At 42.1% G+C, this 23,752-nt stretch overlaps 1 protein-coding gene and 1 non-coding gene across 5 annotated transcripts in view; both read left to right on the top strand.

Moving 5' to 3' along the window:
• Window positions 1-23,752, top strand: part of LOC111951005 (cell adhesion molecule 1-like) — a 648,521-nt gene that overhangs the window by 164,189 nt on the left and 460,580 nt on the right. The gene's annotated exons all lie outside the window — the stretch shown is intronic.
• Window positions 2,251-2,306, top strand: LOC111951210 (U7 small nuclear RNA). The gene has a single exon (XR_002875572.1). It is a non-coding gene; the product is annotated as a U7 small nuclear RNA (small nuclear RNA).

Here is a 23,752-nt window from a genome sequence, read left to right as displayed (position 1 = left end):
CACAACTGGCCGTGATCGGGAGTCCCATAGGGCGGCGCACAATTGGCTCAGCGTTGTTCGGGTTAGTGGAGGGTATGGCGGTGGTAAGCCGTCACTGTAAAATAAGAATATGATCCTAACTGACTTGCCTAGTTAAATAATTTTAAAAACATTTTAAAAATTGGGTTGAAGTTGGGTGATTGTAGAGGCCAGGTCATCAGATCTAGCACTCCATCACTCTCCTTCTTGGTCAAATAGCCCTTACACAGCTTGGAGGCGTTTTTGGTCATTGTCCTTTTGAAAAACAAATTATAGTCCCATTAAGCGCAAAGCAGATGGTATGGCGTATCGCTGCAGAATGCTGTTGTAGCCATGCTGGTTAGGTGTGCCTTGAATTCTAAATAAATCACTGACAGTGTCACTATCAAAGCATCCCCACACCATCACACCACCTCCATGCACCTACTCTGCGTCTCACAAAGACTCTGCGGTTGGAACCAAAATTCTCAAATTTGGACTCATCAGACCAAAGGACAGATTTCCACCGGTCTAATGTCCATCGCTCGTGTTTCTTGGCCCAAGCAAGTCTCTTCTTATTATTGGTGTCCTTTAGTAGTGGTTTCTTTGCAGCAATTTGACCATGAAGGCCTGATTTACGCAGTCTCCTCTGAACAGTTGATGTGTCTGTTACTTGAACTCTGTGAAGCATTTATTTGTGCTCCAATCTGAGGTGCAGTTAACTCTAATGAACTTATCCTCTGCAGCAGAGTTAACTCTGGGTCTTCCTTTCCTGTGGCGGTCCTCATGAGAGCCAGTTTCATCATAGCGCTTGATGGTTTTTGCGACTTTGTTTTCCGGATTGACTGATCTTCATGTCTTAAAGTAATGATGGACTGTCATTTGTCTTTGCTTATTTGAGCTGTTCCTGCCATAATATGGACTTGGTCTTTTACCAAATATGGCTATCTTCTGTATACCACCCCTACCTTGTCACAACACAACTGATTGGCTCAAACGCATTAAGAAGGAAAGAAATTCCACCAAATAAATGTTTAACTACGCACACCTGTTAATTGTAATGCATTCCAGTTGACTACCTCATGAAGCTGGTTGAGAGAATGCCAAGCGTGTGCAAAGCTGTCAAGGCAAAGGGTGGCTACTTTGAAGAATCGCAAATATAAAATATATTTTGATTTGTTTAACACTTTTTTGGTTACTACATGATTCCATGTGTTATTTCATAGTTTTGATGTCTTCACTATTATTCTACAATGTAGAAAATAATACAAATATAGAAAATCCCTGGAATGAGTAGGTGTGTCCAAACCTTTTGAGCTTTTACTGTATATGTCTTCGTCTTAAAGAGGTGTTTTCTGGTCTTATCGGTGGCTCGGTTTTGTGTTCGGCAAGCAAGATGTTTCATCACCAGCTCATTCACTTCAGCTTTACAGTGGGATTGTCACTTAACTCTCTGTTTATTAGATTAAAGTAATCTTCTGGGCTTCTGTCAAGCTTTTGAGGGGCTAATACCAGGCTTTGATAGGCTTCATCATTGAGGGAATGTGCTAAATGGCCCGCTGAACCATGTTTTTTTCCCGACGAGGGCCAAATTTTCCTGGAGCGAGTCTTTTATACCTTTCATTGTGTTAATTTATTTGGGGCTAATTTAGCATTCTCGGCTAGTGCGACTGGGTGCGGAAAAAACTGCAGCCTTTGTTCAAATCCACCCGACACGGGAGTTGTTTACCTTGAATTTCTAAGCAGTTAAGCTTGTTTTCCCTTTTTCTTGTTCTGCCCCATACTTTTCTCTGTGTTGAAGGGAGAGTGAGGAGACAAGGAAACGAAAGGTTGAGTGGAGTTTGACTCATAAGCTGACTGCAATTTCGCCTTCTGGGAGGCTGGGTGGCAGCTCTAAACTTTGCCAGACTTCTCTCTCTCGCTGTATCTCTCTCTCTGGTTCTCTCTCTCTGGTTCGCACTCTGGTTCTATCTCTCTCCATCTCTCTTTATCTCTCTCTGTTCTCTCCTAATATTATTTTTTTTACCTTCTCTCAACCCTTGCTTGGCTGAGAATGTAGATATCTTCAGTTGAGTTATGACCTGTAAAGAGATCCATGATTCCACCAAGCAGTTGGGCAATGAATGCTTGTCTTTTTAATATAGCATAAAAAAGAAAGTTGTGTGGCAGTTTTTCTCAGATATTGCAATGAAGGCTGCCTCATTACCGACATAAGAGGGACTCCCACATGAGCATCAGGTGTCTTCCAAGTTGGAAAACTAGCTCTTTTAGTATTTGTCAAGTAGGCGTCTTCAATTGAAGAAGCCCCCATTTTTATGGGGGCAGGTAGTCTAGGTCTTATAGCGTTCGGCCAGTAACCTTAAGGCCGCTGGTTCGAATGCCCGAGCAGACAAGGTGAAAAATCTGTCCATGTGCCTTTCAGCAAGGCACTTAACCCAAATTTTCTCGAGGGGCACTGTACTAGTCTGGCTGACCCTGTGAAACAACACCTTTCACTGCACTTATCTGGTGTATGTTACACTAGAACATTCTTTATTTTATTATATTCTCTGAGTGGCCTGCCTGCAGTCTCATACTGTTTACCCACTCTACCTGTCCTATTCTCCTCATACTAATTTTAAAAGAGTTGGACAGATGAAAGAAGGTTACTCAGTAGGCCTAGTACTCGGGTGAGTTGTTTTCATATCAGTGCAGAAGAAGGAAAGTAAACAAAGAGAGGAAGCCACTTTAGATTGGGGAGCACGTCTTGTCTACTCTCGTTTGCCTTCTCATAGACCCCAGTTTTTTTCTGGACAGCCACTATATCCGCTGTGGCCTCTTCTCACTATGCGATAATGGAAAGTCTTCAGACAGTATGTGAAGTGAGAAATAAGGAGAGGGGGAGTGCGAAGGGAAAAAAACGGGAGAGCTATCCATCAACGGCACAATCGGAGGGTGGGATCCTCCGTTCAGATAAGGACTGTTTAGAAAGATGGACGGCCATTGTCAGCGCCTAGCATCATCCAAAAAGGCTTAAATGAAATCTAAAGATTCTCAGCGGTGGCTTGAATTACCTCTGTAATACCTGCAATAAGGCCCAGGCTAAACCTAGTTCAAGGATGATTATAGTGGCAGTTCCCAGCGTTATTATTACAGATTGTAAACATTAGCCTGCCCTAACCTCTTCAGCTCAGGGTCTGCCGGGAGAGGGAGAGTTGTGGTGGGGGTTGAGGAGAATACCATGGGTCAGGGATCACCAACCAGATTTAGCCGCAGGCCGATTTTTTTCTTTTGAGTGGATGGTCGGGGGGGGGGGGGGGGGGACATAATTACAAATAATTAGTAGACAGCAAATTGACCTCAAGAAGCCCAAACCTTGCATACATTTGTATACGATCACGTGTCTCTCTATTATGCATGTAAAACTTGAATAGATTTCTTAACTATTCAACAGCCATTGAAACCGCTGGCCGCCAAATTCAAATACAGAAATACTCATTATAAAAATTCAGAAAACAAAACACATTTTACATAGGTTTAAAGATTAACTGCTTGTGAATCCAACCACGGTGTCAGATTTAAAAAATGCTTTACGGCGAAAGCATACCTTACGATTATTTGAGAACATAGCCCACTAGACAAATCATTACAAACACTAGCCAGCCAGGTAGAACAGTTACACAATTTAGAAATAGAGATAAAATGAATCCCTTACCTTTGATGATCTTCATATGGTTCAACTCAGCAGACATTCATTTACTCAAATGTTCTTTTTGTTCGATAAAGTCTCTTTATACCCAAAAACCGTTTTGTTCACGCGTTTTCTTCAGTAATCCACAGGCTCAAACGCAGTCAAAACAGGAAGACAAAAAAATCCAAATTGTATCCGTAAAGTTCATAGAAACATGTCAAACGATGTTTATATTCAAACCTCAGGTTGTTTTTAGCCTAAATAATCGATAATATTTCAACCGGACAATAACGTCTTCAATTTAAAAGGTAAACAAACGCACTCTCTCGGTCTTGCGCAGGAAAAAGCTCTGTGACACGGCAGGGTACACTCATTGTGACTGCTCTTACTTCTTCATTTTTCAGAATACAAGCCTGAAACAATTTCTGAAGACTGTTGACATCTAGTGGAAGGCATAGAAACTGCAGTTTGATTCCTAAGTCAATGGATACTGTATTGGCATTGAATAGAAAACTACAAAACCATAAAATAAACTACTTCCTGAATGGATTTTTCTCAGGTTTTCGCCTGCCAAATCAGTTCTGTTATACTCACAGACACTATTTTAACAGTTTTGGAAACTTTAGTGTTTTCTATCCAAATCTACCAGTTATATGCATATCATATATTCTGGGCCCGAGATGCAGGCAGTTTAAATTGGGCATGCATTTCATCCAAAATTCCGAATGCTTCCCCGTACCCTAGAGAAGTTTAATTAAAATCACCTGGAGCTGATTTCCTGGTGTTTTTACAGTCTATTATGTCCAACAATGAAAATACATAAATAAAGAAGTCTCAGAAAACTTGGCTGGCCAAATAAAACCACCAGCCGCCAGTTGGGGAACCCTGCCATAGATAGTAGAGGGGGATGTGGCTGTGTTCTTTCCTACATTGAGTTTCAGGTCTCAGGGATTCATGTCCATTGGCAATTGGGCTCCTGAGTGGCGTAGCGGTCTAAGGCACTGCATCTCAGTGCAAGAAGCGTCACTACAGTCCCTGGTTTGAATTCAGCCTGTATCACATCCGGCCGTTATTGGGAGTCCCATAAGGCGGCATGCAATTGGCCCAGCGTCGTCCGGTTTTGGCTGGGGTAGGCCGTCATTGTAAATAAGAATTTGTTCTTAACTGACTTGGTGTCCATGTCCTTTCCAAATACTTTCCATGGTTATTTTCACCAGTCAGAAATGGGGTTAATAGCAGCCTTTTCTACCAGATTTGAATTGCAATGACACATTGTTGCAACACAAGTTAGGCTATGCTGCTTAGGCCTACATCCCCCTATCCAGTTAGAGGCATTGCTCCTGGTGGTTTTCTATGGGGCATAACGTATCTTCATAAAGGTATGCCAAGTTGCATTGAGATCTGCTCTTCGCATGAATAATCTTTACTGTGATTGGCCATCTCAGGTTAAAACAATGTTTCTAAGGAATACCACAGTCTGATGTAATATTACGGGTCAATATTACCGACAGGGAATCAATGGTTGAAGTTGTCCAGATAGCTGCATCAATCTAATCACTTCATTAGTGATACGGTCGTATGGAAACTGAAGCTTGGATTGGACGTGAATAAAGCTGCCATACAACACATACATTTGTTGTGTTTAAGATAATAACGACAAGAAAAAGTTAATGTCTATTTCTGATTTGCTGTTCTCTCTCTAATATAAAGACATGGAAATCTAGCCTGCGATGGAATAAAAGGGCTTTTATTCTGACCTCTCATATTGACAGTCTATTTATGTCTCCGGCAGAACTCATTTCAGCCTCAGTTTCCTGCTGAGAATAAATGAAGCTTCTGGAGGACCCTCGCTGTGTCTCTGGAACTAGCCTGAGTATTCTGTTCTTAAGTGCAGATATTGGCAACAGTTCCCCCTCGCTAAGTACACCACACATTCAGTGAGACTTCCTTCTGCCAGCCGAGTCAATTTGGTCAATAGATGCTTTTAATTCCTTTTCCAGCATGCTTTGACAGGAGGGCCCAATGAGGCGGACCTGGCGATTTGTGAAGCCTGAAGGGACTCTCTCAGTGCTGATGTCATCGTCCATGTTAACTGTGTGTGGCCCAAATGACACATGTTGACGCCGTTGGTCTTACCTCCAGTTTCAACACTTCAAACTGATTTGAGCATTGAGTGAGCTCAGCCTCTTAGATCATATAGCCTACAGTACTATAACGTTTTCAAAAGCCTAGTCCTGCCAATGACCTTGGGCATAGCTGTCATATCTCCTGTCACATCGTGTCACAGTCCAGGTCATCTATTTTAGGCTTTGCGTAGTTGGTAGGAAACTTCATAATTTCAGGTCAAGTAAGCCTACATCAACAGAGGTTTGTTAATGTTGTTCTATCCCTTCATCATTAGGTCCTTACTTGCTCCAAACAAACTGATCAGCTGGACAGGAATCATAAAGGGCAGGTTGTTTATAGCTAGCCAGTAACTTTGCTCAAATACCAACCCACTGGACAAATGCCCTGAGCATAACAGCACAGCCAATTTGGACTGTTCTGGGGCGAAAATTAGGACTGTTGGTAGGCCTATATTCCTCCTCACTACAGCCGACAGTACCTGTCAGCCCACGCCCGTCAGGAGCTGCCTGGCGATGTCGAGCCGGGTTTTATTTCAAAATGAGAATCAATGGTTGTTCTGACGGCCGCAATTACTGTCGTCTCCGTGTCAAGGTCCTCAAAAGACTACTGCCTTTTGGCTCTGAGCCTGTCCCTCCAACAGAACACCCTAATTACTCATTAGCAGCACATTTTTACCTTTTATAATCTCACGTCATGAAGGCTCTACCTTTTCATCTCGTTCAGGGGGAGGGCTGTCTGTCGGTGATCGTTAGCATTAGCTGCCCCCCTCCGAAGCTCTATTACCTTTATGCCAATGATGAATTTATGAAATAACGCAGCCCAAGTGCACCGTCTCTCAATATCATGGGGTCAAAAGCCCCCCCCCCCTCCCCAGCCCATTTCTTTGTCTCCTTATTTAATTTCCTGGCCGGCTAGGGCCTTGATTAATGCTTTGCGATGCCAGAGTTGGTCATCTGCTTTCTTTTTTTCTCAAGATTCGTAGTGTGCCACCTGCTCCTCTGTTTTTCGAAGGAATGTTTTGATTGTAATGATGGTTTTTATTGCGTGCTTTTCATTTTCATTCTGGTATATGATGAGAAGTTTAATATATGAGGCTGAGTGATGGTTATAACCTTGGAGCGCTCATAACGTGGAGAATTGACACCCCCAGCGCCTGTTGAATATAGGCTGAYTGATGGTTATAGCCTCGGAGCTCTCATAACGTGGGGAATTGACACCCCCAGCGCCTGTTGAATATACSCTGAGTGATGGTTATAGCCTCGGAGCTCTCATAACGTGGGGAATTGACACCCCCAGCGCCTGTTGAATATACCCTGAGTGATGGTTATAGCCTCGGAGCTTTCATAACGTGGGGCTTTGACATGGGACATTGTTCAGTTCTGGATGAATAAATGCCAGCAGGAGCCTATTGTTTAGTAAACTATACTCAAAATGCTTCCATCACGGTATCCAAAACCCCATGGCTCATAGGTAATGACAAGGCTGCTTTTTCATTTCTGTTACCACCTACACAATTTTTAATGAAGAAGACTTACTGTTGCTTGGCATTTTGTTGAAATTGAATAGTGGATAGATTTTTTTTTTACCCCCAGGGGTACGCCAAATAAAAATGTGATTCACATTTAAAACATAATAAAACATTAAAAAATCTTCACATTTTCAAACAGTGCATTTATATTTTCCAACTGAGCTATACATTTGGGTGAGTTTTTTTTCTCTCCTCGTTTCTCTGCCCCCCAAAAATTAAACAAATCTAGTGTTCAGCGAAATAACAACACAATGTCAAATACAGGAAACCTTCACTCTTGCGCAGACATTTAGAAACGAAACATGACAATTTGAAAAATAAGCCACAGGAGTTTTTTGAGCGAGAATAAAGACGACTTTCAAGTAAGTAAGAGAAGTAAACTCAGCAAAAAATGAAGATAATTAATAAAAATCCAAATAACTTCACAGATCTAAATTGTAAAGGGTTTAAACACTGTTTCCCATGCTTGTTCAATGAACCATAAACAATTAATGAACATGCACCTGTGGAGCGGTCGTTAAGACACTAACAGCTTACAGACGGTAGGCAATTAAGGTCAGTTATGAAAACTTGAGACACTAAAGAGGCCTTTCTACTAACTCTGAAAAAGAAAGATACCCAGGGTCCCTGCTCATCTGCGTGAACGTGCCTTAGGCATGCTGCAAGGAGGCATGAGAACTGCAGATGTGGCCAGGGCAATAAATTGCAATGTCCGTACTGTGAGACGCCTAAGACAGCGCTACAGGGAGACAGGATGGGCAGCTGATCGTCTTCTCCGTGGCAGACCACGTGTAACAACACCTGCACAGGATCGGTACATCCGAACATCACACCTGCGGGACAGGTACAGGATGACAACAACTGCCCGAGTTACACCAGGAACGCACAATCCCTCCAACAGTGCTCAGACTGTCTGCAATAGGCTGAGAGAGGCTGGACTGAGGGCTTGTAGGCCTGTTGTAAGGCAGGTCCTCACCAGACACCACCGGCAACAACGTTGCCTATGGGCACAAACCCACCGTTGCTGTAGGTGAGGGCTAGGGCCATTCCCCCCCAGAAATGTCCGGGAACTTGCAGGTGCCTTGGTGGAAGAGTGGGGTAACATCTCACAGCAAGAACTGGCAAATCTGTTGCAGTCCATGAGGAGTTGATGCACTGCAGTACTTAATGCTGCTGATGGCCACACCAGATACTGACTGTTACTTTTGATTTTGACCACACCTTTGTTCAGGGACACATTATTCCATTTCTGTTAGTCACATGTCTGTGGAACATGTCTGTGTTCAGTTTATGTCTGTTGAATCTTATATTCATACAAATATTTACACGTTAAGTTTTCTGAAAATAAACAGTTTGCGGAGTTTATAAAAGCAACAGATACCATTAATAAGAAGGGGCTAGAAGTGTCTTATATGGTGAGCTACTGAGTGGCTAGGACAGGCAAGTCCCATACTTTTGTGGAGAATTTAATTCTTCCTGCTGCCGTGGATATGGCTGGGACAATGCTGTGGGAAAAGGCCAAAAAAACTATACAGACAATGACTTCATCAAACAACAACAACTGTTTCACGACGCATCAGTGACATGGCAGGAGATGTTTTGAAACAATTACTGCTTCGCATACAAGCTAGTGAATTATATGCGTTACAGCTGGATGAGTCAACAGACGTGGCGGGCCTGGCACAGCTCCTGGTATATGTCCGTTACGTTGATGGGGGAGAGGGGGGAGACATCTTCTGCAACCACTGGAAACCAGGACATGAGATTATTTTTTTAGAGTTTTGGACAGCTTTGTGACATCAAATGTACTTTGTTGATCAAGACGTGTTGGTATCTGTACTGATGGCACAAAAGTCATGACAGGGAGACAAAGTGGAGTGGTAACGCGCGTGCAAGCAGTTGCTCCCGATGCCACTTGGGTACACTGCAGCATCCACCGAGAGGCTCTTGCTGCCAAGAGTATGCCTGACAGCTTCAAAGACTTTGACCCTGGTGCTAGAGGGGGTACACAGCTGGAGGTTGAATGTTTGAAGAGGTAAAGGACTATAAAAAGTTGGGAACCACTGCTAAACGAATGGTATCCTTTCAGTTGAGCGTATTAGTGCTTCACCGGTCTACTGGAAGTTTATGCTGTTGCTATGCAACCTCTTGCTAGCTTGTTAGCATAACAGATTACTAGCTAGACATTTAGACTTCGGGTGTGTTCTTAACTTCTTATGGCTGCAATCCTGGTAATGGGATGATATGACAACAGCCAGTGAATGTGCAGGGCGCCAAATTCAAAACAACAGAAATCTCATAATTAAAATTCCTCAGAAATACATGTTTCTTATACCATTTTAAAGGTAATCTTGTTGTTAATCCCACCAAAGTGTCCGATTTCAAATATGCTTTTCAGCGAAAGCACTACAAACGATTATGTTAGGTCACACCAAACCACAATAAGCACAGCCATTTTTCCAGCGAAAGATAGCAGTCACAAAAAGCAGAAATATAGCTAAAATTAATCACTAACCSTTGATGATCTTRATCAGATGACACTCATAGGACTTCATGTTACACAATACATGCATGTTTTGTTTGATAAAGTTCATATTTATATAAACAAATCTGAGTTTACATTGGCGCGTTACATTCACTAGTTCCAAAAACATCCAGTGATAGTGCATAGCCACATCGTTTCAACAGAAATACTCATCATAAATGTAGATGATAATACAAGTTATACACATGGAATTATAGATATACCTCTCCTTAATGCAACCGCTGTGTCAGATTTCAAAAYAACTTTACGGAAAAAGCAAARCATGCAATAATCTGAGACGGAGCTCAGAACAATAGCCAAATTAGCCGCCATGTTGGAGTCAACAGAAACCAGAAATGACATGATAAATATTCCCTTACCATTGATGGTCCTCATCAGAATGCACTCCCAGGAATCCCAGGTCCACAATAAATGCTTGATTTGATCGATAATGTCCGTTATTTATGTCCAATTAGCTACTTTGGTTAGCGCGTTTGGTGAACAATTCCAAAGTCACAAAGCGCGTTCACTAAAACGTGACAAAATGTCCAAAAGTTCCGTAACAGTCAGTAGAAACATGTCAAATTATGTATTGAATCAATCTTTAGAATGTTGTTAACATACCACTTGAATAACGTTCCAACCGGAGAATTACATTGACTTCAGATGAACGATGGAACGGAGCTGCCTCTCACGTGAACGCGCGTGGTCAAAGCATGGTCAGGTCAGGTCATGGCTGTGGTGAGTCATTCCTGTGTCCTTCGGCCCCCCTTCACAGTAGAGTCATCAGACAAAGTTCTATTGACTGTTGACATCTAGTGGAAGCCGTAGGAAGTGAAAACTCATCCATATCTCGCTGTAATTTCAATGGGAGCTTGGTTGAAAATCTACCAGCCTCAAAAAAAATCGAGACAGGAAGTGGAACTTCTCAGGTTTTTGCCTGCCATATGAGTTCTGTTATACTCACAGACATAATTCAAACAGTTTTAGAGACGTCAGAGTGTTTTCTATCCAATACTAATAATAATATGCATATATTAGCAACTATGACTGAGGAGCAAGCCATTTACTCTGGGCACCTCTGTGCACCTTTCATCCAAGCTACTCAATACTGCCCCTGCAGCCATAAGAAGTTAAATTCAATCTGGAGTGCCAGAGTGCCCTCTGGGCGTTCATATTTTGAGTGTTGTTAGATTGTCCGTTTGTAAATTCAGAGCATTTAGCTCTCGTAGTGTTCAGAGCGCACACCGGATGCTCTGGCCGAAGAGTAGGCTTGATTCGAGAGTTCTGACCTTACAATGGCAGTCAAGCATCCAAGCTAACTGGCTAACATTGGCTAGCTTGCTAGCTACTTCCAGACACACATGAGAGAACACCTCACTTTGACCATTTGACTTGCCCTAGCAGCGCTGGTTAGGCAGTTTTCATGTTATCCAGAGCGTTGGTGACAAACTGTGCTGCTGTCAACAATTTAATTACGCTTTTTGCAGATGTTTACTGACACCGGTTATATTCCATGGGTTTTGAGCTTTCGTAAATTCGTCACTTTTTCTGCGCTCTGGTACACTCAGACGAGAGTGCTCTGAAATCAGAGTAGATAGCCAGAGCGAATTTACGAAAGCACCTAAATGTCCATTGACAACGCTCAATGACTATACCACTTAGCTAAGCTAAGTATGACTGGAATAATCAAGTCAATAAACGTTGGTTAGTAGCCAACTAACGTTAGGTAGCTAGCTAACATACCGGTACATACTGCTGTAATAATATGCTATGTGGTTTGTAAGGATAGCGTAGCGAACAAATTGTCAGCCAACATAACGTGTAAGGTAACTTATTTGAAAAGTCATTGTTCAACGTTGCTCAACATTTTCTTAACAGTTGTCATAATTATTTAAAGCAATGAATTGTTGGACTTTGGGTGCATATTTTCTTAAAATCTGAAAATGATGTAAAGCCACGGTATTTTTTGAAGAATTGCATTATGGGCCCTAAAAGCACGGAAATAGTGTCCACTGCTTGTATATTTCGTATTTTGGCGAATGTAGTACGACATCCGGGAACTTTTGTTATACTAACTATAACAATATTATGACCAATAAGCATACTATATACTTAATTTACATCACAAATAGTACGATTAGTGCGGTTAGTATGAGTTTTCAAACACAGCTAATGTCTTTATTTGTTTCTACCCCAATGGTGGACAGGAGAGTGAGATGCTAATCCTTTCCTTGCCTGGGAAGTTTGTCTGTATAATTTTTTGGAAGCGAAGCATTTTAAATGTTCATGACATTCATGAAAAAAAATTACTTGAGTTGTTAGCAGGATAAGAGGCTGACATTCAGCACATGGGGTGGATTAATACACTCCATGTTTCTCCTGACAGCTCTCTCTTTCTTCCTGCTTTGTGGGGAAAGAGGCCAAATCCTTAGATGTCATTAATTTCTCTCTCCGGGGTCAGACGCTGAATATCTTGACTTCAGAGGGGCGGTCACAAATGGCGGTCTCCCTCACTTTCCTTCTATAAAACACTAAAACCGGAGGAGAAAGCCAGCCAGGGAACTTTTAATAGATCCAATAAACAGAAACACGTTGGTTACAAGCGACCCTAGCCCTTGAGCTGGCCCTTCCATCGGCTTTAAAGCCCATGTCAAGGATAAAGACATCCCTTAATGGGATGGTTATTAAGCTGCTATGAGCTAAAGGCCATACTGCTAAGCTAAGTGGACCACCAGGGCACCCCTGTGCTGGTGCGGCAACTAATCCCACGGAGAGGCACACTACTGTGGCCACGGCACCAGGCTTCGTCTGCCTCTCCTGGCTGTCACAGCTCTGCTGATTTCTAATTAAATGACCCGAAGCCGCATTGTAATATTCAATGCAAATGTGGGTGGGGTGGGGGGTCTGTGAGCCCCCTTCTGGCGGTAAACCTAGATATCCCACGACGCACCCGCCACCAGATTCGTTCTCCTTGACCTCCTTCCATACAGTCACCCACCAAAGAGCTTACAGGTGTGTTCGGGGCTAAGAGAAGCAATTTAGATTTGAATTGTTTCAAGACTCGTTCAGGTGATGGGAGAGGGAGTCCCTTATGTGAAGTAGTAGCTGTCATTTGGATTAGGTGAAATAATCCCTTTCCTCCTCAATGGCTCCCACCTCTCTCCTCCCTCCTCCCTCCACCCCTCAGGCTCTCTTCTTCCTCCCCCCCTGCCAAGCCCACTGGGATCATAGCGCCAGTGTAAAAACTCAGGCCAGGTGCTGATGGAACTTTTCTTTTTTTTCTCTCTCTCGTTCCCTCTCTACTTCCATCTCAAGTATGGCAGTAAACTAACGTAGCCCAACCACAGAATAGGGGGAAGATTAGCACGCCCACCCTCTCTCGCTGCTTCCTTTTTTTTGCTTCCTGCCGTCGGGCTGCTCCACACGTAGCGGCCGCACCGAGAGATGGAGAGAGGGAGAGGAAACACTGAGGGCAAAACCCCATGGGTGCTGAGGATTTAGCACATCCTGGGAGACTAAGGAATATGTGGAGGACTGAGGAGATGAAGCAGCCAGTCAGTGAGGCTTGATCAGGAACAGAATGGCAGCTGTGTTTGTTTGATATGGCAAACGGTATGCGCCTGACTCACACACACATACACAAACTGAGGTATAAACATACCTGTGTGCCCCCACAAAACAAAGGAAACTATCTGAATGAGTGAATGAATAATGGAGCTCGGCAATGACTAGGGTTGCTGCATCCACTCTCGTTGAGCCGTTTTTGAGACCACCATGGCAGAATAATAGATATTGCACATGCCACCGCCGGAGCACGGATCAGATGACACTGCATGCATGTTGATGTTATCGGGTTACTGCCCACCATATGATTGGCTTTGAGAGAAACATATTGACTGACTTTCTGAAGGAGGTGAAGTGAGGTTTTGCCGATATTCTCTGCTTGTGTCTCCGTGGAGCTAATTCTAATGTAAATGTCAAATGGACCACGGTCAGGCGGAGAGAAGCCTGACAAGGCCCTGAAGTTATTTACCGTGAGTTACAGTGCCTTTCGAAATTATTCATACCCCTGGACTTATTCCACATTTTGCTGTGTTACAGCCTGAATTCAAGATTGATTACATCTACACACAATACCCCATAATGACAGTGAAAACTTTTTGGAAAATTTTTATTTGCTCATTTATTGAAAATGAAATACAGAAATATCTAATTTACATAAGTATTCACACCCCAGAGTCAATACTTTGTAGAACCACCTTTGGCAGCGTCTTTCTGGGTAAGTTTCTAAAGCTTTCCACACTTGGATTGTGCAATATTAGCCCATTTATTATTTAAAAATTCTTCAAGCTCTGTCAAATTAGTTGTTGATCATTGCTAGACAACCATTTTCAGGTTTTGCCATACATTTTAAAGTAGATTTAAGTCAAAACTGTGACCTGGTCACTCAGGAACCTTCACTGTCTTCTGGGTAAGCAACTCCAGTGTAGATTTGGCCTTGTGTTTTAGGTTATTATCCTGCTGAAAGGTGAATTCATCTCTGTGTCTTGTGGAAAACAGACTGATCCAGGATTTCCTCTCGGACTTTGCCTCTGCTTAGCTCCATTACGTTTCTTTTTGGTCCTGAAAAACTCCAGTCCTTAACAATTACAGGCATACTCGTATAGGGCTGTAGCGTTCACCAGATTTTGTCAGCCGTTGATTGTCAAGCAAATAACTGTTGCTCTCACAGTAATTGACCGTTAATTAACATAAACACATTTAGCACCTCCTGGCTTCCACACATCAGTGTTCTACAAGCCACTGATGCAGACCTTTGGAACATCTACATTTAAAAAAGAAAAAAGTAATATAGACTACACCTTCATAATAAATCCATTATTTATTTTAGACAGGTTTAAAGAAACATGATATGAAGAAAATGTTGTCTATTTCAGAAGAACAGAATAGCATACTCTGAGTTGTCCTTATGTTAGATCCTGATCTGGCTATGCCATATGGCTGTGGGCTACACTAGTTCATTTAGCAGACAAGATTTGCTTAGAATTCCGTGGCATTATTTTATTTTATAGTATGAAGAATACAATTGAACAAAGCTGAGTAAAATATAAATGATATTTTCTCCAAACGATTTGAAGGAGTGTACACATGCAGCTATTGTGTTGAGCGGTTAACAAAGAAATAGATACACCTATATGCTTAATTTAGAGTTATTAATGTATCTTGTTCAACAAACGTTGGGCTATATATGTTTTGATTTTAATACATTGTAAAGCTGCGTGATGTGACTCAAACGATAATTTGAAAGAAGTCGCTTGAAAGGCATGAGCTATGCTTTGTTTTTTGCGCAGGCTGTACACACTTCATCAGTCTTTCATTCAAAATTTGAGAAGCACTTGATAATGACTTAGAATTTCCCGGTGGCATCTGTTTTGTGAGGCAATAATGCACCTTAAAAAAATCTCCCTGACTGCTGCCTGCTCTGAAGTACCTCTCACGCACACGGCTCTCTATCACATGATTTAGTTTGTCTCATAGGCTACAAGTGAAGACGGACACATCGGGGACGCAACTGCGCACGTCCTTATCCAATTCTGAGGTGATTATTGAAGATATCGGAAGAACTGTCCACATTTACTTTTCGTCAGACAGCAAGATGAGTAGGCCTAACGAACAGCTAAAGCACCAGCCTATGGCAATCTACTATCCCCCGTAGTACAAAAGTTGACCTATTCTGTGCGAGAAATAAATATTCCAAACTTAGTCTGGGAGAGTTGTGGGATGCGATAGATGGCAAATGAATACATCCACTAGCATAAACAACCTTTTTTACACAGTGAGGCTGACACAACAGATCAGAACGCTTACCTTAAAATGTTGATGAATTATTAGGTAATTTCTTCACATTATAAGCACAGCAATGGGCACACGGCAGTAGGCTAAAAGCGTGAATGTTCCATTATCAAAAGTGACCACATATCCGATTATGCATGTAATGTTTTTATTATGAAGGTGCATTTTTATGGTTAAAATGATCTAATCAAACTTTAAACTCATGCACTGCTTATGTATGCCAGTTAGGCTCTACACCCCTTGTAAGAGGATTAATGTGCTTCATTTTAAGAAGTTATTTGGCCACTTTAGTTCTGATACAAACCTTATCAAAACATATAGGCCTAGGGACTAGGCTACATGAGGTGTGCGACAATGATTAGAAAGTCACACAAAAAAAGGCAATGTTTTTGTGTAATAATATATAATTCTTAATTGATAGGCTAATATTGTGACCCATCAGACCATTCTTGATTTAATCGTGTCTTTACATACTAAATAATATATGTGTGAAATTAGTTTTGTTTTAGAATGGACCATTATCATGCACCTGTCTCAAAACAGGGGCAGGGGAAAAGTACATGTCATCTCTACACTTAAATAGCGAATGGAGGATGCTTTTCCTGTGGTTCATTTTCATGCCAGCCATGTAAGCTATACTCCTGTTGTAAATATAAGCAATGTGCTTAATATTAGTATAAAGTGAGAAATAAATATAGTAGGCTTAGCCTATAGAGAAAGCTGATGGGAACCTCTTTTTAATAGAGGCCATCACTCTGTTTTCTCTCGCAATTGCATAGCCTATAGAGATCAAATCAAAACCAAATGTAATTGTCACATACACATATTTAGCAGATGTTGTTGCGGGTGTAGCGAAATGCTTGTGTTCCTAACTCCAGCAGTGCAGTAGTATCTAACAATTCTCAACAATACACAAATCTAAAATCAAAAGAATGGAATTAAGAAATATATAAATATTAGGACGATCAATGTCGGATACAGTAGAGTAGAATACAGTATATACATATGAGATGAGTAAAGCAGTATGTAAACATTATTAAAGTGATTAGTGTTCCATTATTAAAGTGGCCAGTGCAGGGTTGAGTAGCTGGGTGGTAGCTGGTTACTGATGGCTATTTAACAGTCTGATGGCCTTGAGATAGAAGCTGTTTTTCAGTCTCTCGGTCCCAGCTTTGATGCACCTGTACTGACCTCGCCTTCTGGATGATAGCGGGGTGAACAGGCCATGGCCAGGTTAGTTGTTGTCCTTGATGATCTTTTTGGCATTTCTGTGATATCGGGTGCTGTAGGTGTCCTGTAGGGCAGGCAGTGTGCCCCCGGTGATGCGTTGGATAGACCGTAATACCCTCTGGAGAGCCTTGCGGTTGCGGGCGGTGCAGTTGCCGTACCAGGCAGTGATACAGCCCGACAGGATGCTCTCAGTTGTGCATCTGTAAAAGTTTGAGGCTCTTAGGGGCCAAGCCAAATTTCTTCAGCCTCCACCCCACTGTCTGTGTGGGTGGAACAATTCAGATGTTCAGTGACGTGTACGCTGTGGAACTTGAAGCTTTCCACCTTCTACACTGTGGTCCAGTCGATGTGGATAGGGGCGTGCTCCCTCTGCTATTTCCTAAAGTCCACGATCAGCTCCTTCATTTTGCTGACGTTGTGGGAGAGGTTATTTTCTGGCACCACTCCGCCAGGGCCCTCACTACTCCCTGTAGCCTGTCTCGTCATTGTTGGTAAACAGGCTTACTACTTTTTCATCTGCAAACTTGATGATTGAGTTGGAGGCGTGCATGGCCATGCAGTCATGGGTGAACAGGAAGTACAGGAGAGAGCTGAGCACGCACCCTTGTGGGGCCCTTGTGTTGGGGATCAGCGAAGTGGTGTTGTTTCTTACCTTCACCACCTGGGGGCGGCCAATCAGGAAGTCCAGAACCTAGTTGCAGAGGGCGGGGTTCAGACCCAGGGCCCTGAGCTTAATGATGAGCTTGGAGGGTACTATGGTGTTGAAGGCTACGCTATAGTCAATGAATAGCATTCTGTGGATCTATTGGGGCGGTAAGGAAATTGGAGTGGGTCTAGGGTGTCAGGTAAGGTAGAGGTGACATGATCCTTGACTAGTCTCTCAAAGCACTTCATGATGACAGAAGTGAGTGCTATCGGGCGATGGTCATTTAGCTCAGTTCCCTTTGCTTTCTTGGGTATAGGAACAATGGTGGACATCTTGAAGCAAGTGGGGATAGCAGACTGAGATAGGGAGAGATTGAAATTTGTCCGTAAATACTCCAGCCAGCTGGTCTGCGCATGCTCTGAGGATTCTGCTAGGGATGCCGTCTGGGCCGGCAGCCTTGCGAGGGTTAACACGCTTAAATGTCTTACTCACGTCAGCCACGGAGAACTAGAACTAGAGCCCTTGTGAGACCATATGCTGACACATGCACATTTGTGGCCTGCTGGAGGTCATTTTGCAGGGCTCTGGCAGTGCTCCTCCTTGCACAAAGGCGGAGGTAGCGGTCCTMCTGCTGGGTTGTTGCCCTCCTACGGCCTCCTCCACGTCTCCTGATGTACTGGCCTGTCTCCTGGTAGCGCCTCCATGCTCTGGACACTACGCTGACAGACACAGCAAACCTTCTTGGCACAGCTCGCATTGATGTGCCATCCTGGATGWGCRGCACTACCTGAGCCACTTGTGTGGGTTGTAGACTCCYTCTCATGCTACSACTAGAGTGWAAGCACCGCCAGCATTCAAAAGTGACCAAAACATCAGCCAGGAAGCATAGGAACTGAGAAGTGGTCTGTGGTCACCACCTGCAGAARCACTCCTTTWTTGYGGGTGTCTTGCTAATTGCCTATAATTTCCACCTMTTGTCTATTCCATTTGCACAACAGCATGTGAAATTTATTGTCAATCAGTGTTGCTTCCTAAGTGGACAGTTTGATTTCACAGAAGTGTGATTGACTTGGAGTTACATTGTGTTGTTTAAGTGTTCCCTTTATTTTTTTGAGCAGTGTATATATATTTATTATTACTTTTCTCTTTATAAGCTTTGTTGCACAACTAAAGGTCAGTACACTGCATTTTGAACAGTCAGGAATTCAGGGCTTGTAAAACTAATATAAATATCAGCCTTCAACTATAAGACCCACTATAATCTAATTATCAAAATTGTGTAACCTGCTTTTTTTCTCTAATCAATGATCTGGCTTTCAAGTCTATGAAAATCCCGTTTTGTTACACATGTAACCAGAACCATGCACATTCACTAATGATAACCAACGTCATGCATTATAGAAAATTAACAGTTTATAAAAACCTCTCTCAAGCACAAGTCCAGTGCTATTGAGTAACCAACTAATCTTTATTTTTTAAGTCTAACCAACATGGCTCTATTTGTTTGACAACAAGGTAGAACAATTGAACTTTTGTGAATACACCCACCCGTTCTCTGTTCTACATTTTGGGAGTTAAGACATAATAAGGGTATCGTTACAAAGGTTAATTTCTTCTCTATTAAAGTAAAGTAATGTCTCAATGTATTTTGTAAAATAGCAAATAGCGAGTTAAAACTGCTTGTCAGGGTGGAAGAAGTTATCTTTTGTCTCTTTGTTGTTGTGAGTGGCAGGGGGAGGGTTAAGGTGTCTGTCTGAGTTGCAACACAGCACACAGCACAGAAGGAGTGAAGGAGACGAGACCAAAAAGACAAACACTCATAAAAATGGAAGGGGAAATAAACAAACCTAGGTTCTTGCGATACAGGCATTTAGAACATCGCTTCAACATAAATTTGAATTAATCAAATTAGTTCGATATCACTCAGCTCTAGTGTACAGTGGTTCTTCGTTTAAAAGTTGTAGCACACCTTGCGGTCTGCCGCAGAAATCTATGGCACATTATTTAATTGTCAGCCATTGTTACCATTAATGCTAGTTAGTGCTAGTTTGACCACCAGAGGGCATCTTTGAGAAGCATTTGATAACCTTCAATATTGGCTGTACTAGGGAATGTAAAACCTTTTTTGTAAGAACATAGTATATGGGATTGATTTGAAGAAATTTAGCTTAATTAATTTCATTAATATTATGGTGTTTCTATTCCAAGAAAAACGAAAAACCCTCTGGATTTCCGTTAGGATGGAACGTAAAATCTGGCGCTGTACGACGTGACGGTTGGGAGTAGGCTACAGTACTAAGAGCATAACATTTCCACACCCTAAGTGTAGTCTAACCAAAACCCAAAAGGAGATTCAGTCAAAATAAAAATCTCATTGATTTATCAAGACCAGTCCCCATGCTTGTCTCAGAGCAGCGCGAAACGGTGCTGAAATAGTTGTAGGCTAACGCTTCAAATCCTATTGCTTCTAACTTCAATATGTTTTTTAAACAAATAAGCCCTACACCACTTAACAGCACATTACTCAACACTAGTGAGACTCATGTCGCCTACGGTAGACCTACAGTATATCAAAAAATATTTGTTTCAATGAAGTTACTCAGACAATAATTAGATTTAGAGGATTGGAGGATTCTACATTAATATCTAAGGGGCATTTTTCGTTTAGGCAAATCTGATCTGTGAGAATATCTATGGGGCTTTTCTATAATTCTAAATTAATTAATAATAATAATTGCTTTGTTTAAAAAAATGATGATATTCTGGAGATTATTTAGTTTTCAAATAACCTAAAGTGAGGTGAGACATCGTTACTAATTTGTAAATAATGACAGTTTGTAGGCCAGTGACAACAAATCTCAATTTAATACATTTCAAATTCAGGCTGTAACACAACAAAATGTGGAAAAAGTCTAGGGGTGTGAATACTTTCTGAAGGCACTGTGTGGTCTCCTCTGTGAAGGCTTCTGCTCTTGTGGCTTTTCTTCTCACCGTCGACAGTACCGTTTAAAAATAATTGTTTAGCTCCCTTTACAAGACAGACAACACTTTTTGAAGGGCATGGGATCGTTGGGTGTATGTTCACCTGTATGCATTATAAAACTATGGAGGTATATCAAAATTCTAAAAATAGTTGGAAAAGTAATAGAAAGGGTTTTGGGAAATCCTCTATAACAGACTTTGGATCCGAGGCCTTCTTATGGCATTTTCCTGACAATCTTAGGACACCAGACTTAGACAAATAGGGTTTCTTAGAGGAGACTCCGAGACTGCGAGTGTTGAATTGAATTTCTGACTCTTCCCTCTCATGACCCACAGTCAACTATGGTTGTCACGCAGGCTTACCAATATCCCTCTTTATCCTTTTTTTCGGGCCATTTTATCTTCAAGTTTATAGTTGATCGTACTGTATATTTAGGCCTGAAAATCTACAGTCTTCCTCACCGGTTGACATATCTGTTTAACACTCATACATCCAATAGTGACATTTCATCACACGACACATCATAGAAATGTCTGTGTTTAAGAGACCAGATTTCGCTTAGTCCTGACAAGCAAGCCATCTCCATCCAGTCTGTCTGACCTTGCCCATGGGGAAGGGTGGAGGACGAAGGGGGGGGGGGGGGGGGGGGGGGGTTGCACAGAGCAAACATTTAAGGGGCATTGAAGTAATAATGGCGCTGACTAGGGAAACGTTCCGCTGTTCTAGCAGGTAGCTGGACAATAGACTTGCCTAAATGGAGGGTAGGGGGAGAATTCTGTCGTCAAATGTATTTCTAAGTTAGGTATTATTATAATTATGTTCACAGCCGACCGTGATTGGGAGTCCCATAGGAAGCGCGCACATTTGGCCAGCGTTTCTCTCCCTCTAAAAACAGAAATATATGTTTTTGGCCTTTACAATATTATTTTGGCCTTTATTCAGATGTCAATCACTTACTTTCGTTTTTTTTTGAAAATGAAATAACTCCAAAATATCGTTATATATACAGTGGGGAAAAAAGTATTTAGTCAGCCACATTGTGCAAGTTCTCCCACTTAAAAGATGAGAGAGGCCTGTAATTTCATCATAGGTACACTTCAACTATGACGGACAAATGAGAAAAAAATAAATCAGAAAATCACATTGTAGGATTTTTAATGATTTATTTGCAAATTATGGTGGAAATAGTATTTGGTCAATAAACAAAAGTTTCTCAATATTTGTTATATACCCTTTGTTGGAATGACAGAGGTAAACGTTTCTGTAAGTCTTCACAAGGTTTTCACACACTGTTGCTGGTATTTTGGCCCATTCTCCATGCAGATCTCTCTTAGAGCAGTGATGTTTTGGGGCTGTGTTGCTGGGCAACACGGACTTTCAACCTCCAAAGATTTTCTATGGGGTTGAGATCTGGAGACTGGCTAGGCCACTCCAGGACCTTGAAATGCTTCTTACGAAGCGCACTCCTTTGTTGCCGGGCGGGTGTGTTGGGATCATTGTCTGCTGAAAGACCAGCCACGTTTCATCTTCAATGCCCTTGCTGATGGAAGGGTTTTCACTCAAAATCTCACGATACATGGCCATTCATTCTTTCCTTTACACGGATCAGTCGTCTGGTCCCTTTGCAGAAAAACAGCTTAAAGCATGATGTTTCCACCATGCTTCACAGTAGGTATGGTTTCCTTTGGATGCAACTCAGCATTCTTTGTCCTCCAAACACGACGGGTTGGGTTACCAAAAGTTCTATTTTGGTTTCATCTGACCATATGACATTTCCGATCTTCTTCTGGATCATCCAAATGCTCTTAGCAAACTTCAGACGGGCTGGACATGTACTGGCTTAAGCAGGGGACACGTCTGGCACTGCAGGATTTGAGTCCCTGGCGGCGTGTGTGTTACTGATGGTTAGGCTTTGTTACTTTGGTCCCAGCTCTCTGCAGGTCATTCATAGGTCCCCGTGTGGTTCTGGGATTTTTGCTCACCGTTCTTGTGATCATTTTGACCCCACGGGGTGAGATCTTGCGTGGAGCCCCAGATCGAGGGAGATTATCAGTGGTCTTGTATGTTTCCATTTCCTAATAATTGCTCCCACAGTTGATTTCTTCAACCAAGCTGCTTACCTATTTGCAGATTCAGTCTTCCCAGCCTGGTGCAGGTCTACAATTTTGTTTTCTGGTGTCTTTGACAGCTCTTTGGTCTTGGCCATAGTCTGGCCATAGTGGAGTTTGGGTGTGAACTGTTTGAGGTTGTGGACAGGTGTCTTTTATACTGATAACAAGTTCAAACAGGTGCCATTAATACAGGTAACGAGTGGACAGAGGAGCCTCTTAAAGAAGAAGTTACAGGTCTGTGAGAGCCAGAAATCTTGCTTGTTTGTAGGTGACCAAATACTTATTTTCCACCATCATTTGCAAATAAATTCATTAAAAATCCTACAATGTGATTTTCTGGATTTTTTCCCCTCATTTTGTCTGTCATAGTTGAAGTGTACATTACATTTACATTTAAGTCATTTAGCAGACGCTCTTATCCAGAGCGACTTACAAATTGATACCTATGATGAAAATTACAGGCCTCTCATCTTTTTAAGTGGGAGAACTTGCACAATTGGTGGCTGACTAAATACTTTTTTGCCCCACTGTATATTATTAATTTGATGGCACAGTCATATAGCCGGCACCTACATAAAGCTGACTCACTCATTCATGGCTTTAGATCAAAATAAATAAGTACCAACATTATTTCTGATGGTCTTAAAGAAATGTTTTGGTTATCCTGACCTGGACACTATGTACAGTATTATAATAGCCCATTGTGGGCTATTAGCAGGACAATATACCTTTACCAACACCTCTCTGTATTTTGATACTTTGTGGATGGGTCCTCCCGAGTGGCGCAGTGCAAAATGCATTGCTACAGATGCAGATTCGATACCTGTGCCGGCCGCCACCGGGAGACCCATGAGGCTCTTGGTTTTAATTTTGAATCCTCCAATCCTCTATATTTAATTATTAGCTGAGAATCACGTCATGTTTTTCTATATATTGTAGGCCTACCATAGGCGAAATGAGTCTCACTTGTGTTGAGTAATGTGCTGTTAAAAGTAGTGTAGGTTTTATTTATTTAAAGAGCATATTGAAGTTCCATTCTAACGGAAACCCAGAGGGTTTTTAGTTTTTCTTGGAATAGAA

The sequence above is a fragment of the Salvelinus sp. IW2-2015 genome, linkage group LG23 (genome assembly GCF_002910315.2).
Source record: "Salvelinus sp. IW2-2015 linkage group LG23, ASM291031v2, whole genome shotgun sequence".
Taxonomy (NCBI): domain Eukaryota; kingdom Metazoa; phylum Chordata; class Actinopteri; order Salmoniformes; family Salmonidae; genus Salvelinus; species Salvelinus sp. IW2-2015.
The sequence above is the reverse complement of the archived record's forward strand: the minus strand, read 5'-3'. Positions and strand labels throughout refer to the sequence as shown.